Raw genomic sequence first — 15,624 nt, 5'->3', positions numbered from 1 at the left:
CTGATACAAAAATTATTTCAAAAAAGAGTGGGAAATGAACATTAACATTCTCCTTTATGGACTATGTGGCTAGAAGAGCGTGAGCTGTGTCATGTGTCGTGTACCATCTGTGACAACGGCAAAGCTTTGCGTGCCTTGCGTGGACGTAACCACACTTGTGGTTACGTTCACGCTCTGCACTTCGGTTGGAAAGAGTACTGTCCATTTTTCCGCAAAATCGAAGTGGAACATCACTGCCTTGGGTGGTGAGGCGGTTCTTGTGTCATGTATCAGGCTTCGTTCAAGGTCAAGGATGTAAGAATGCCTCATATACTTTTCGCTCTCCTATTGCCGCAGGAAGTCAGAAGTGTCCATAACCTTTTTGACGAGTTCGCACGCGTCCCATAACGCGAAACAGATCTCTTCGTCTTCGTCGAGATGAAGCGACTGCAGCGAGGTGCTCTGCGTTTTTGGGCACTTTTCTCAACGGCGCAGAAAGCAATCGTTCTGTGGAGCGCAGAAGAGGTAGATGCGCTTGAGGTCGTCTTCAGTAAATGTCTTCTTTGGGGCATTTGTTAATGCCGTTAAAAGCAACTGAAAATTGACGCAATATATGCATGCGCACACCTCGTGCACGGGACTTTTCTTTTTACCCATTTTGGTCGTAGGGAATAAAATTTGGAGATGCCTAGTTCGGGATGGGGATGGTCCTTCCTAAACAGCTGTTAAGCTTCCTTAATAGAGCGGGTCATAAACCTTTTTACGACTTTGAACATGTCGTTGATCATGGCTTTGACGACGTCCTTTTTGTTGGGGCTTTGAACAGAGCATGCGAGGTCGTCACGTGTGTAGTACTCAATTGCAACCCCTACGTCTTCGGCATTCGCCTTTTTCCCCATATAGGGATCAGGGGTTGCCCAAACACCACCTTTGCGCTTCAGTTTTCATGTTTGATCAATCATGTAGGCAGTCGCACCCGACACCAGACTCAATATTTGTTTCTTCAGGATGATTGGTGGCAGAAGAACGTACAATCACTTGCGTTCCTGGTGGGAACTACATGCCTTCAGCACTTCGCAAAACGCGTCAAACCACTCTGCGCAGTGCTCACAACTGTCTTCGAGTTCGAGAGTTTCGTGCGGTGAAGTAAGCAAAGTGGACCACCGTAAAACTTGTCAAAAGAATCCAGGAAACTCATCTGTGAAAGTCATCATATGCCGAGAGGCCGGATGTATACATGGCGATTCGCGCAACTGAGAGTTTTAAGCTTATGTATGATGACATAGGTAGCGAATTTGCAGAGTGGGGCCGTTTTATTCCTTTGAATTGTAAGCTAATGAATGGTATTCCAGATTAAAGTTCCTTTTCACGTCACTAATACTCACCGCTTATAAAAAAATAATTTTAATAATATAAAATACATGCCATAACTAACGCTCAAACGTTTGGTGCTGTGCGGCAAAGCCGCTATGACAAAGACGTCGGCTCGCTCCGAGTGAAGGTTTGTCGTAGCTTTTCCCGCTTGCAGGTCACATCTTACTCAATCTTTTGCCATCACAGGTTAGTTCAAGTCACTGCGAAGTGCCAAGGGGAGTTTAAAAAAAATAAAAGATGGAGTTTTTTTTAAATATCGACGCCCAATCTTGCCACATTTTGAGAAATCAGCCGCATTTCCGCGTTGATAACAAAAATATATTTAAGGATGGGCATATTATCTTTAAATATTCGTAAAGAATATTTAAATACGCGCATTCCGATATGCTTTGTGAAGCATTATGAAACATGTTTTTTTTTGCAAAAAAATTGTGAATATGTCTCTAAAACGCGTTTTTGTGCCATGTTTGATAGTTTTGTTTGCATTGAAATATTATATGGATAGTTTTAATTGTTTGTGTATGTGTTGTATAACTTTTGTAAAACCTATTAAAAAAGTTATGGTGCCGTGAAAGGTTTGATAAGGAAATGACGACCGTGCAAAGTAGCATTGTGAAATCTTCTCAATTTCCACGCCTCAAGCTTCTCCATTTTATATCTCAGCGAAAAAAGTTGTTACGGCGTTCATATCTAGGTGAATGTTCCTCCCAAGAACATGGCTTTCATATATATTTTTAACAAAAATTATGACCCGGACCATCATTGCATGAACGAACGTGGAATCACCCAGGATGTGATTCTCAAGCAACAATCTGAAATGATATTTACTGAATGTACAAAAATTATTGCATCGCCCCGTTAAGGAGAAACAAAGAATAGGTGGTGTTGGAGAGCCCCACGTTGCGATGCCACAAAGAATACATTTTACCCCTTTACCCAGGGAAGGGCGAGATTGGAGCTTATAAGTCATATATTTTTAAAACTCTGCTCTGCCCGCCACCAGGCCTGGAACGAGTTTCAACCCCGATACGCGGGTCCAGTATTGCCGAAACGCTAAAAAGTTTACACAAACATATCTCTAGGGATCGAAGGGCACCATAACTTAAGCGCATGTATAATATGTAAAATATTGCAAAAATATTTATATTTCTTTTACGTGCGTTTAAATGAATTTTCTTTAATCATTTTAGGTAGAACTTTTTCGCGATTCGGAAAACTTCCCATAATACATCAACACAGCCAGTGGCTCACGCATTGGCCCCATAACCATTCACGCGTTTCCTTCACACATTTGTCTTTGAAAAAAAAAACTGTTTTTCTTATGCATAATAAAAACTTGTCATCTAAGCGTAAAATGTCCAAATTCCAGGCAACGCTGGTGATCACTATGCGCCTGTTGACGCCTGGCGCTCAGAAAGTATCGGTCACCAAACACCGTAACATCTTTTGATGCTGGCGTTCCAGAACCTCAAGTTTTTGAACTTATTGCTTTTTGAACTATAGCTAGCGTAATGAGCTTCGGACGTTAGAACACTTGTCTCGCTAATGGGAGCGACTCTCAATATTTCTTCGTGAATTGTGGCTAGTCGGTAGGTTGTAAAAACAAAGTGTTTACAGGTTTACCTCACCAAACTTCGGTTTTGTTCAACAGAGCTTTTGCCAAAACGATCAGCTGGCAGAGATGAGGGACATCGTTCTGCACGACCCTCACACTCCTTCGAAAATAAGGTACTTTTCCATAACATTTGTTTACGTAAAATTTTTTAACGCTGGCACGGGCAGTCTAATTCAGTTGTAGACTCGAAGAAAGCTTTTAGGTACGCAAGTGATCAACATTAATAATATAAAAAATGTATTTGTTTTCGTTTTTAGGGTCAACCGACATCTTGGAAATTCTAAGTTGTTTCCGCAGACATTCCAGTGCAAAGAAGGCAGTACAATGCATATAAGATGTAAATGTGAAGTGTAATGTGCACTATAAATGTTTCTACTTACCAGTCCAAGACTAAATAAACTGATGTGCTCAGTATTTCTATGAGGTATTCTGAATCATTCCTAAAAGTAGGTCCCTCGCAAGTGACCTGTTGAATCTACGTGATAGCAAAATGTCCAAGAAATTCACAGTGAAAAAAAAGATACATACGATGATTAAAAATGGAGTAGAAAATGCAGAAGTAGTAATAAAACAGCCAATAAAAATAGCCACAAGGCTATTGACCCATCACTTTTTTTAAAACGATAATTATTTGTTTGAAAGTACCTGACAAGTGGTGAAAGGGTTGGCAGGCTCGGGACGTTTCTTAAATTAAGCGCAAACTGGCCAAAAAAAAAAGGGGGGGGGGAAGCATACAACGCAGGTGCGGTTGCATGTCTTGAATTTGTCCCACTTTTATTAAATATAACTCATACTGAATGTTTGCTTAAAATTTATTTGACTAAATAAATTGTATTTGCACAACGGCATTGATATACCGACACTCTTTAAGGCAAAGTTTTACTCGGAGCACCCAATCAATTTAATTAACAGAGCATACATGTGTATAACTTTTTATCAGAATACAATTGTTGTTCAGAAGTAGGAAAATACTTAGGCTCATATATATTTCATAAGGTAACTACGAGTGGATATTTTGGGCTCATATGGGCGTATTTCTGCTTCCTCCGTTCTATCCTCCCGCCTGTGAACACCAATACAAAGTTTTGGTATCAACGTACCGCAGTGTGTCTAACGCTTTTTGACGAGTAACCTGCATTCTGTCCCACCACAGCGTCGATGTGTCCTCAAAATGGCAACAGCCTCGGACGATCGCTTCAAACTGTCGCAATCCAGGTAGTTTGTTGGAGGACAGTTGGTTCAGATCACGAACGCGCACAAAGGCTGGACGCCATGTATTAAATATAATTAGAAAAAGCGGTGAATTTCACCCGACTGCGTTCGCTCTGCGCGTGGCGCCAGAAAAGTGGTTGCTGCGCCAGGCACAAGGCGAGTGTGCCGCTGGGCAAAGTTCGTCGGTTGTCTGATGCATATTCGCTCCATTAATTCAAGCCTTAAAAGAACGCTAAACTTAAAGGAAATATATTGTTTGAAGTATTAGAAGAGAACACATAAATAGCAACACCCCCGCCCCCCCCCCCCCCCCCCAAAAAAAAAAGAGTATATACTGCGAACCATTTTTGAACCTCCATATATCGTCATGGGAGAAATAAGGGATGAGGGCGGGTTATTTGGGGAGAAGTGACAGCCATCGCACCATCTTAAGCTTTTTCAAGGTTGGTAGCATCTGTACAAGTAACCTGTGGGAGGTCAGGGTAGCGATAGCGGAGTGCGCATAAGTGAGCCTCCTTGAGGCCAGCATTGTTTACTGGGTGCTTATTGCGGGGTAGGGTAGAGTGCTCACCGATCAGACGTGCGGTGAGGATGCGCGACTTCTTAGGGCTCCGAAACAAAAAAAATTGGAGATTTAGTGAAAGAACTAAGGTCGGTGAGTTGATGCGTTCGCTGGGTTTGTGACATCGGACTCACCGAACTCACTGTCGTTCGTGACATCGAACAACATTTACATTCATCAATTCTCTGTGGGGTGTGAAGTCGTGAGGTCGTGAGGTCGGTGAGCTCGTGACTTCGATTAGTGGCGTCAGTTGGTGAGTTCGGTGATTATTTTTTTTAGTTTGGTGATGGCATGAGGTCGCTAAGGGACGATAGGTTCAATAAGAGTTTGTGCGGTGACGTCGAGTAGGGGTGGGTCATGTGACTTCTCCGGACATTTTCGGGAAAGCTGAGAATACGTTCACTTTACAATGGCGCTGTAAGCCTGTACGGCTGGTTCCCTGGTGGGAAGGAGAAAAAAAAGCACGGATGGGTTTTGTTTACGCTCTTCGGCTCCAGCTCGCTTCGTGGCGGCTTGACCCTGTCTTCTGCGTGGTCGCTATTTCGTAAGCGGTGCGTTGACATTCAAGGGAGCAGGGATCGCCCGCTCGCCTCGCCCGCTGTTTTGTAGACTGCGCGGCATCGATATAGAGGGTGCCACAAAAACAATTTACAGTTTTCTTTTTTTCTTCTTTTACCGCAAAAATAAACTAGGCATCACCGAACTCCCATTCTCCGCCAAAAGGTAGCGCTAGGGGTCACAACCGGATGCCAAAGCTTTAGGCCCATCCGATACCTTATTCAAAAGTTATAAGTGATTTTCTTAAATTTTCAATGGGAAAATGGCGGCCGACGGAGTTTTCTAATAAATGGGGCTCTATGGCACGACAAACCAAAAACGGTCAAAAATGGGCTCCATTTTACCATTGAAATTTTCAAAAGATTATTTATAACTTTTGAATAACCTATCGAATCGGGCTGAAACTTTGGCATCTCGTAGTAACCTAAAGCGCTACCTCTGCGCCGAAAATGAGCGTTCGGCGATGCCCAGTTAATTTGTGCGGTAAAAAAAAAATCCAGTAATTTTTTTTACTTTTTGTGACACCCTGTATATGCAGCGTTTTGTTGTTTTCGCAAAAAAAGAAAGCGGGCGCTACGCTTCTACGCCCGTCGTATCTTTACATTCCTTTATGTGGTATCTTTACGGTCCTATGCGCTTTGATTTATGCTTTGCGAGTTTTCTGGCTTTCGGTTTTTGAGTCATTTAATAATTAACGAAATATTGCATTTCGAAATAAAGTACATATTTTCATTCAACTTAGATTATTTTTTTACTAACATCAATTTTTTATTAGGGAGTTGGTTTAAGATTTTTTATTAGGTTTCTTTCTCATTTCTGTTTACTAATTTATTTTCGGACCCTCCAGACAGCAACAGATCCCCAATGTGGCCCCTTGGCCAAAACGTTTGGCGATCCCTGATGTATGCTGATGTCAAGATCGACGGGTTGTAGCTTATTTTACAGTTTGCTGCAGGTGTCCTTGTTGTTTCACTGTCCCTAGAAAAAAATTAATTGTATCAATCGTCAGCATCTTAAAGCAGCACGCGAACGGGAAGGTGGTTAAAGCAAGTCGCACCCAGCCCCAGGTCGCGCGGCGCTCCGCCTCGGATGGCTTCGAAGAGGAGCCGGGGAAGCCGTAAAACTGTGCCGTGCGGGTTCTTCTACGTGCTGCTTCAGCCGACCACGCAGTAACTGTTGTGCCTTTGTTTCGGTGCGGAATAGCTATCTCACTACCACTGCCGCTACAACGCGCACAACCAAGTTCCAACACAGCGACTACATGAGCTTCCCCATTAAACCGACGCGTTTGCCGTTACGGACGCTTTAGTCGGAGCTTGTATTACGTGTGACAATATGCAAGAATATTTATAAACCAAGAAATTTAGGGAGATTCGCCAGTGAAAGTGATTTAAGCAGCGACAGTGCTGCGATTGCTCACACTCGTAACTGAATTCTTTGGTAAAAACTGCACGCTCTGCTGGTTCCGCTGTCTAAAACGTTACGGCGACGCGGCATATTGGTGTGATATTGGAATTTTAAATGAATGAAAAACGTTTCCCCATAATCAATGCAGATTGTTGGGCTAGTTGGTACTGAGAATTTGACGTTATGATGGCGCTTAAGACGAGGACAAAGGGGAGACAGACAACACGGAGCGCTACTTCAACTTTCTATTTTTGAAGAATAGGGGGGGGGGGGGGGACATATATACACTCACCCGGTTCACCTCAGCCAAAAAGGATTGGCTGAGGTGAAGCGGTTCGAGGGTATGTACGTCCCCCCCTATTTTCCGAAAATAAACAGTTGAAGTAGCGCTCCGTGTTGTCTGTCTCCCTTTTGTCCTCGTCTTAAGCGCCATCACGTCACGACGTAAAATTTCCCCATAAATCTATTACTGAGGAACAGCGTTTGACCGGAAGTTCCTCGAAGCGCCACTAACACCACCGCTACTGTAGCCAGCGTTCCATATGGGTCATATGGTCTTCTATGGTTTGACTATAAGCAGTATGGGTAGATACAGTTCATACCAACCATACGGTGGAATTCTTTGCAGTCATATGGACGAATACGGTTAAGTATGGTAGTGTTATAAGCGACCATATGAATGAATATAACTCTGTATGGGCCAGCCATATCCAACTATACTAAACTAGATGTGTATGGTATGGCTCGGTATGTTTCAGTCATATCCAACTATACGGAACCATGTGTGCATGGTATGGCTCGGTATGGTTCAGTCACATCCAACTATACTGAACCATATGTGTATCGTATATATGGCTCGGTTTGGTTCAGCCATATGGAACCATATAAATTCATACTATTCCATATGGTTTGCCATATGAAATCACATAAATCCAAACTACGCCATTTAGTTTGCCATATGGGCTTATATAGTTTTTTTAGTAGATACAAAACATAAAAACAAAGACCGTTTACGCTCAGATGTAGTCAACATTTCTTTTTGCATATTGCACGACTTTGGTGTACAAGGCCTTCCGGAACTGTCAATATTGTCAAGAATGACTAGGTGACGACTCGAAGAATAACTGAGGAAACTGAAACGTGTATTGGGATGAACTTGTGCCCAAAATAAATTAGACAAACATTAGCGTCGCAGGTTTCGATGGAAAACAGCAGGATCGAGCGCTGGGGCAAGGCTGAGTTTGGCTCGCCACGCGAAGCGCCTTACGTACACGCGTGGGCTTCTGGAATGTTCTCGAATTCACCTGAACGCAACATTTCTAGAAATAACAAAAAGACGCGTTCGCTGCCAGGCATCGAACCTCGAGCCCTTTGTGTGGGAGCCAAGGCGTCGATAACCTTTCGCCCAAAAGCGCGCTCGCTTGCAGATGCGCGTGACATTACTCCCCTCTTTAAAAAAAGGTAATGTTAAATACTAAATATAAAGAAGCTTCTGCCGATCTTCCCGCTGAAAGGACAAAGTGCTACAACGCTGTCTTGTGTTTCTGGATTTGTTGAACACCTGTAACGAGTGGAGGCGAAAATAGATGATGCGGATCTATGAGCACTCTCTGTCTTTGTTAACCCCATACACTCCAGCAACAAACACGTACGCCGTAGGCTTAGTTCTTGGCGATAGTTACAAATCTAACTGCCCACGGAACTACTCGTAGTCGAAGGATATATGTGTGTTTAACAGGCTGATATGAACGTTGACACAATACATGCAGTTTTATTTATTTATTTATTTCAGTACCTTCGAGGCACAGGGGGTGTTACAGAAGGAGTGGGGGAAAATATAAAAACAAACAACAGGTAGTAAATTAAGAAATTGAACAGAGAATGAAAAATGCAGACAAAGCCGGTTATTAAGAAAGTACATAATACTCAATGGCGGATCTGAAAGTGAAATCGTTGGTAGTCATTGCGATGGAAGCGGGCAGGTGGTTCCATTCGTTACTATAGTCGGTTACAAGTCAAGAAGGTAGGAGAAGCTCCTCCCACAAGTGTGATGCGCCCGTTTCAAATCTCTCCGCAGTCGAAAGAAGAGTTCACTAGAAACGCTCCTTGTTCCGCTTCAATGGATTCCCACTTGTCTCCGATCCCACTGTTTAAGAAAGCGACCTTTGTATTCATCGGAGAGGGAACCGAGCCCCTGAAAGCAGCCTTTGTATCCATCGGGGGGGAAGCTAATCCCCGAAAGTCGTATTTGTTTCCGTCGGTGGGGGAGAACTCTAATCTCCCTCTCGTGGCTTCCACAATGCTAAGTCAAAGTCGAAAGATAAAGCAAATATGTACAGAAAGACAAGACCCTCCTCGCGCGTTGGCCGCGACGTCACGGAAACGGTGGGACGCTATTGGATGCGGAGGTGGCGGAGGGATATCTGATTCCCTTTGAGGGGCATTTGCCGCTACCTTCTTAACCTGTAACTGACTATAGTCCTTGGGATAAGTGAATCGAAAAACAAGTTCGTGCGACAATGCGGCACGCCTACTTTGTTATGGTGGTCCGAACGAGATGAGACGTATTATGGCTCTGAAAAAAGTTCGGTTTTGAGGTGCGGGTTATAATGATATATTTTATAAAATAGCGTGAGTCGCGATATTTTTCTGCGCAGAGAGAGGTTCGGAAGGTTCAAGGTTGCCTTCATAGAGGATACACTAGATGAACGGGAGTAGTTCGACAAGACACAACGCGCGCTGCAATTCTGTATCGATTCTAAGTTATTAGTAAGAAATTCCAGGCCTGTGTCCCACACCGAAGATGCGTACTCCAGTTTAGGGCGGACGAGAGTTTTGTAGAGGAGAAGCTCTAAAGATGATGGTGCCATGGAAAAGTTACGACGCAAATATCCAAGCATGCGTTTAGCATTATTTACTATATGTTTAACATGCATTTGCCAAGACAGATTAGCTGTTATGTGAACCCCTAGGTATTTGTATGACGTTACTTGTTCAAGTGCACTGCCTGAAAGTGGATAATCGTAAATGTTGCCACAAACGGTCTGACGCGTAATCCTCATTACTTTACACTTGTTAGTATTTAAACGCACTTTCCAGATATCACACCAATTAGAGATTTTGTTAAGGCCAGACTGAAGCACATAGGAATCGGAACTAATAGAAACGACTCGAAAAATGACGCAGTCGTCAGCAAACAACTTGATGGATGAGTTGATAGAGTTAGGAAGGTCATTAATGTAGATGAGAAAAAGAAGAGGGTCAAGAATAGACCCTTTTGGCACACCTGAAGTGACGGGGGACGAGGATGACTTGAAGTCGTTAGTAACTACAAATTGGGTTCTGTTAGACAGAAACTTTCAATCCATGCGATAATGTTAGGGTCAATAATTAACCTGCTTAATGTCAAACAGAGTAGCTGATGAGATACGAGGTCGAAAGCTTTAGAAATGTCCAGAAATATGCAGTCAACATGAGATGCATTATCTAAAGCAGCAAAAAGTTCACGTGTAAATGAAATGAGTTGTGTCTCACAGGAGAACATTTACCGAAAGCCGTGCTGGCATGATGTAAAAAATGCATTACTTTAAGAAAAATAACAAGGTTAGAAAAAATATATGGTCTAAGATTTTACAAGGAATACTAGTTAAAGATATTGGTCTGTGGTTAAGGGGAGAATGCGAAATTCCTAATTTAAACGAGGGTACCACCTTGCCCACCTTCCGATCGCCGGACAGAATGCAAGTATCTAGGGACTGTGAAAAAAGTTTCGACAAAATATGGAGGAATATACTTCGGTGTTCTTCAGAAATATTGAGTTAGTATCATCGGGTCCAGATGACGAAGAAACTTTTAAATTTCGGATTAAATGCATCACACCAACCCAGTCAATCACCACAGGATCCATAGGAAAAAAGCTCGAGCCAGCAACGTCAGGAAGACAAACGGAGGGTAGATTCAAGAACGACATTTCAAACGCTTCATTAAACTCAGAGCAGCAATCAGACTGTCGTCATTTAATAATAATAATAATATTATCTTTATTAGCTTTGAAAAAATACAGGTGTAAGCGTGCTGGCCCACGAAAGCAAAGATGCTTGTATGTGGGACCAGGCAGCCAACAAAATACCGTGACACATTGAACACTGGAGAAACAAAACAAAAAACAGAAATGTAGGCATTTGGGCAACGAATACGCACTAAGTAATTATTTAATTATTATTGCGCGAGCGTAAGGCACCATTCTCTTACATTTCGTTTTACCGCACGAAAGGATGATAAGTTCAGTAAAGATTCTGGCAAACTGTTGAATATCGAAGGGACATAGTGTCGTTTTAGCTTTTTTTCATAGTTTGTTTGTATCTTAGGGACCTTGAACCTATCTGTACGCCGCAAGTTTCTCTTTTTTACCTCTTGTTTAAATGTTCTACTGTAATAATTACTTGTTATTATCACATATTTATGAAACTGATTAAATTACAATACTTCTAACGCGCGCATTTTTTCTTCAATGTCTAGTTTATCAAAAACTGACCCGTAAGAAATATTGTTTACACTATATTTTATGATTCTATCAATTCCCTGTTTTTTATACTCTGAACAATTCCCATATATCGTAATCCCATACCGTATAACAGATTCTCCTAGCGATCTGAAAATAGTTCTCCGCAAGTTTACAGAACATACACTCTTTAGCTTGTAAAATACGCCGATACCACCCGCATTCTCTTAATAATATATTCGATTTGTTGGTTCCAAAGGAGATGTTGGTCAAATATTAACCCCAAATATTTAACCGAGGAGTTATAAGGTAATGGTCTACACGTACAAATGTGTTGAGCATGATCATGAAGGTGAAGATATATGTTTGGTACTAGAGTAATTTGTTTATGGGGATTACGAAAACAAACTAATTTAGTTTTATTGACGTTCACAGAAATGAGATTACTTTAAAACCAGTTAAGTAATACATCTATATCGCTTTGAAGCAGCGGAACCGCCTGGTTATAGTTGTAATGCGGTAGGAATAGAACGGTATCATCAGCGTACTGAAACATTCTAGGTCGTAGTTGTAATAACCCTAGATCATTCACATATATATTAAACAACCCTATTGAAAAAGGCCAATATGAACTCGGCTTATTGGAAATATTGTATTCCAATTAAGTTGATAAAAACCAATAAAAACTTATTGTTATCCGATTAACCCAATACGCACGATGGGAATTCATATCGGAGCACAATATCCCGATATAGTATGCGGTTATTGGTATACAACAGGATATTGGAGCACAATTTCCCGATATAACTTGCGGTTATTGGTATACAACACGATATCGAAGCACAATATCCCGACAGAACTTACGGTTATTGGAATAGAATACGACACCGCGTGCATATTGGTGACCGACATGGACATACTGTGCGGCCACACGATATATAAATATCGGTCGTCGATCACGGGCCCAAAGGAGAATACAATATCGCGTGGATAAATCTCAGAACGAATTCCAAGTTACCAACATGAATTACGTCGGCATATACCGTGGACTAAGAGGATACGTAACACAGTATTGATCGCCCGTGAAGCAACATGTGGATATCGGTACGCCCACATATACGACATCGCGTGAATGGTATCGTAGAACAGCAGGAGTTACCATACGACAATACGAGAGAGAACGATATTAAAGGTGGATACACACAGAACACAAACGTTCCGCGTTGCAAACACATTCACATTGCTCGAAAGCGCAAGTGTACGTACGGCACACAGTACGCAGAGCCTCGAGCGCTTGAAATGCTAGACAACCACCAAAACATTCAGAATAACTAGCTGGGACACCCGCGACCTACATTTCAATGAGAAAGCCCAATAACGACGTGCTCATTGGAGTGATCGTTTTCAAACAAATGTTTATTGCAGTTTTAATGCAACAAAAGTTAGGTTACCGATGTTGGAACCCAAATCGAACGCGATACGTGACAATGTCAGTTCGCACGATAAAATAATAAGGATTAATGGGCTTGACAGGTCACGTGCTTCTTACCCGCACATTTATCGATATTGACTCACCTTTCTGGGTAATCCTAGGTCGTACACAAAATCCACAACCACACACGAGCACATTTCACCCACCACTCTTCGTCGCCTGTTTCGCAAGATTCACACACTGTAAAAAACGACGGGAAAAATACGTGCATTTGCGCCATCAAACGATACGTTACAGACTCGTTTTATGAGAAAAGTTTCCATCGTCAACCCGCGCGCGCGAAAGCTCGAGCGCTCGAGCTTCGGAGGCAGTTCGAATTCCGAAGGGAGGCGAGCCGAGCGAGCCGCGAGTAGCCCATCGAGCCAGACAAGCGGCTGAGCCGCTGAGCGAGCCGCCGAGTGGCTGAATCCGCCGATCCAGCCAAGCCTAGCCGAGCCGCCGAGATTACGCCATTGCGCAGCGACCGCGACCGCGCCAACCCGGCGAGACAGCGAGACAGCGGCGATGGCGGGACCGACGGATAACGGCTGGTCAAGTTCGTCGCGCACTTTGCTTGTGGATTCCAAGTGAAACCAACGCACTTTCAATCGCTTCGAAAGGTACGTATAGACGACTTTATTACTTGCAGCATTGAGTGCTTTGGTATACACAGATCAAAGTGAACACTGAAGGACAGAAGGGATACATGATGTTTTGAAATCGCAGCTTATTTGAACGCATGCGTCCCCTGCTGAAAGCGTCTGGCTGTGCTCTGTTGCAGTCGTCATTTCGACTGCGTGTACTCTGATGTAACTTCAGTCAGTGTTTACACTCGGCTAGCTATCACTCGGCTTGTTATCTCATGTGCGAAATAGACGTAGAAACCAGCGCCTCTCCTCTTTCGGATATTCAACCTCCAGCCCCCTGGCTCCCAGCGTGCTTACCGGCGCAAACCGTTCGACGTGTTGGATTCAGGGACTCAAACCGAAAAATATAACGTTTCTGTTACGGTTACGGTTACCGCTTCCTGTTGATAACGGTTTCGTTTCGGTTTTTTACGGTTTTAATTTTTACGGTTTCGGTTACCGGTTACACGTTCATAAAAACCGGTTTATTTCGGTTTTTCCAATAATTTGTCTAATTGAAATGCTAGACAGCCATTTTAGAAAAAACTGTTTAAAGTAGTCTCAGATATCCAATAATGTGAAATACAAGGAACCTAGAAACGTCCGAATACTTCTAATTGGTCAGAAGTTGCACACGTTCCTAGCTCCAACTCTTGTTCACTACATCTACTTACATTATTTAGTTTGATGCCCGAGCATACATGTTACTTCTAGTACTCGGGGATCATCGCGTTCTATATAATAAAAATTAAAATAAACACCGCTACTCTGTTGTTTGGCACCATTTATAAACAATTACCCTAAGAAAGTTCCCACTTGATGCTGGAAGAACCATTCGCACTTTCTCGTCGCTACAGTTGATTTCAACCTCATACATGCAGGCGAGTCTTCGCTTCACTGAAGGAAGGAACAGAACTACAGCCATCCACTAGTAAAATACTGCTAAGTGGAATGAAGTAATAAAATTGAGAGCTGGGCTGGGCGGGCCGTGAGGCAAGAAGCCTTCGTGCAGCGAATGGAAAGTCCGCCGTAGTCGGGCGGCCCGTGAAAACTACTTGCCTCACTAAACACTGCCCAATCGACTTCAGGTGCCTGCTGGGTCGAGTGGACTGGCCGTGTAGGTCCCGTCGCTTTTGACTTGTAGGCAGTGCTACCCAGGTCCGACTGAGAGTCTTCGACGACGCTTTGTTTGTCTGTAGTGTGTTCCTTTGTGTTGGTGTGGTTTTCCGCCTTGCCATCGTACGTGTCGAAGGAGCCGTCATCGGCGTGGGGCTCAATGACTGTCGGTCCTGCTGAGCCACTCCAGGATTCGCTCGGTGGCGGTGGTTGTCGAGTCGGGATCCATTGGGTCGTTTTCTTCGATCCAAGATCAAGCTCGGGCACGGTTGGCCGAGACGCCAGCCTCGCAAAGAGCATGGGCGAGAATGTCCTCGACAGGAAAAACGCACAGGAGCGTCGAGGAGACGACTGTGCCGTCGATGACGGCACTGCTGGGTTTCGAAGACTCAGCGTAGCTGCCGGACTCACGATTAGGGGGCCTCTTCGACTTGGTGTCTGGGCGGTAGCTGGTGTGCGCGGGAGCACGATGCGTGTGGCGTCCGCGTCGAGGCTGGTTGGGTAGCTGGTCGGGGAGCTCTCTGAAAACCTCAGACTCGAATCCTCGACGTCTGGGATAGGACTGCCGTCCTACAGTTCCCTCTCGCGACGACGTGGAAGAGTTTCAGTCTATCGAAAATGAGGTGCTGGTGTTCGGGGAGCATGTCATCCCAGTAGTCCAGGAGATGCCTGATCTCATGGACATCTCTCGTGGAGAAACTTATGGTGTCCTGGGCGAGGTCGCTCAGAATGTCGTAGGCATGACGGACCCTCGCTCCGGCATGGGTGGTGGGGGCTCTATCAGAGGTAGTTGGATTGCGCTGGTGGCTCTGGTAGAAATGATTCTCGTAGAAGCCATACCTCCGGCGGTGGCAGGGGGAGGCCTCCGGCGATGCTGGAAGCGATCTCGGCGCGTCTGTGGATGTTCGAGCTCACCGTGCCGACGTTCGAATAGCTCGCGTTCACAGGGGTGCTATGTTGCGCTTTTTGCACTCCCAGGAGACTAGGGAGAGGGAAGTGACGTCAACGACACAGCAAACGCAGATTGGGTATTGATTCCGTTTTCTTCTGTCAACATCCAATCTGCATTTGCTGGGTCGTTGACGTCACTTCCCTCTTCCAAGTCTCCTGGGAGTGCAAAAAGCGCAACATAGCACCCCAGTTTTGCGAGAGAGACTGTTGAGACTGCTGGCCGTGTGGGGCGAGATTGGCCAGGCCTTGCAC

At 44.0% G+C, this 15,624-nt stretch overlaps 1 pseudogene; it reads left to right on the top strand.

Annotated features, from left to right (window-relative positions):
• Positions 1 to 3,322, top strand: part of LOC8039204 — a 95,763-nt pseudogene extending 92,441 nt beyond the window's left edge.
• The last annotated feature ends 12,302 nt before the right edge of the window (positions 3,323 to 15,624 follow it).

Source organism: Ixodes scapularis, unplaced genomic scaffold (assembly GCF_016920785.2).
Source record: "Ixodes scapularis isolate PalLabHiFi unplaced genomic scaffold, ASM1692078v2 PGA_scaffold1__304_contigs__length_218370807, whole genome shotgun sequence".
Lineage (NCBI taxonomy): Eukaryota > Metazoa > Arthropoda > Arachnida > Ixodida > Ixodidae > Ixodes > Ixodes scapularis.
The sequence above is the reverse complement of the archived record's forward strand: the minus strand, read 5'-3'. Positions and strand labels throughout refer to the sequence as shown.